The following is a 1,698-nucleotide window of genomic DNA, read 5'->3' as shown; positions in this document are numbered from 1 at the left end:
ATTAGATCGTTTTGATAAATGCTTTCATTGTCTCTCCTCTTATGAAAAACAGGAACATGTCACAGGAGAGACACTTTGCTGGGATTTTCTGCAAACTCATTCAATAAACTATATTAATTTACTGGTTTGTACTGTGTTTTAATGAGTAAAATACTGAACTTTATGAAGGGGTTTGTACTGACTGAGGTGAAAAATCACAAATGTGCTCTGAGAGTAAAATACAAACCAGAAAAACAACCATGTTTGAATGAAGCTCGCCTGCAGTCAGGATGTTAAATTATTGTAGACTGAATGTAAAGTTGTGCTGAGCTTAGAAACAGCCTCCTGTCAGGTTGAATGTTTGGTGTAGTTATAAAAATTGGATTTGACTTTCATGGCTGTCTGATGGGTTTTAGCGTCTTTAATCATTTAGTTAATCTCTAAGTTATAAAAGACATTTGAATGTAATAATGAAAAGGAATCTATGGAAAGCTGCATACATTTGTAGCAGAGCTTTTTAAGTTTTTCACATGTAACCAGCAGGATTCAAAAACCCCAATTTTACCATCTACATTTCATTATTTAAAGACAGTGAGAATAATGTTTGGGCATCCAGTGAGAAACGTTTGAATATTACCTCTGTGAAAATCATAAAAGCATATTTCACTTTTCATAAGTCATGTGGTGCTGAAGAGCATCTTCAAAGTTTTGACACTGACGTTGGCATTTGCAATTCTAAGGAGGAGGTTTAATTTTAATAGAGGCTGGGAGCAGCCACTTTCTGAGACAGCAGCCTCTGTCTATACATCACAGCCGCACGCTGCCATCTAGTGAGAGAGGAGGAGTATTTTCTGTGCTCACAGGGAAACCAACACAGTGTCTGTATCCGCAGAGGTTATTGAGCTGAGTGCAAAAGAGAAATGCTGTGACATTACTGTGTGCATCAGTCATCCAAACACTTATGCAATCTATTTACAGTCAATGTGAAGTTATGACAAAGATGATTTGGATTAATACAGTGAACCATGAGAGTTATTAAACCCAGTGGGTTTAATAACTCGCCTCTTATTGCAGCAATAATTCAGGCCAGTTATTCAAATCCAATTATTAAGAACTATTGAAAAGTTGCTTGTTTGATTTTTTGAATGTATATGAATGGATAGTGCAACTGCACAGCTGCCGGCCGGGCTGACTTATTGAAACGATGTGTACTTTTTTTTTCCTATACTCTACCTGTGACATTTATAAAGCTGCTAATGTAGGTGGTGAATTAAAAAAAAAAAAAAAAAAAAAAAAAAACAGACAAAAAACAATTAATTAGAGTGTAAAATGTGACTTTGGAGGGATTTTTTAAAAAAAAAGGTGTAATGTGGTCTAAAAGTGCTGATGCACCTCCACAGAAGCGTATGCATCGGTGGCCAAAACAAAAAAAAAAAAGAAAAAAAGGTGTTCAATTATTTCCACATCAGGCCTGGAATGAATGGAGAGTTGTGCATTAACACAAATGCTTTATCCAACAGGAGCAGTGCATCAGTCTGTTCCAGAGTATTTGCTGTAATATTGATTTATTGAGTACAACAGCTGAATAAACAGAGATCAGAGGACGGTTCCCTTCATAAAACTGGAGCTGCCAAGTTATTTTAGGCTTTGAAATTCAAATCCTTTGGATAACTTGTGGACCTCATGGAGTGAAAGTCAGAACTCCAAAAGCTCAGCTTT

This window comes from Chaetodon auriga, chromosome 15 (genome assembly GCF_051107435.1).
Source record: "Chaetodon auriga isolate fChaAug3 chromosome 15, fChaAug3.hap1, whole genome shotgun sequence".
Taxonomy (NCBI): Eukaryota; Metazoa; Chordata; class Actinopteri; order Chaetodontiformes; family Chaetodontidae; genus Chaetodon; species Chaetodon auriga.
Note: the sequence above shows the minus strand (reverse complement) of the source record.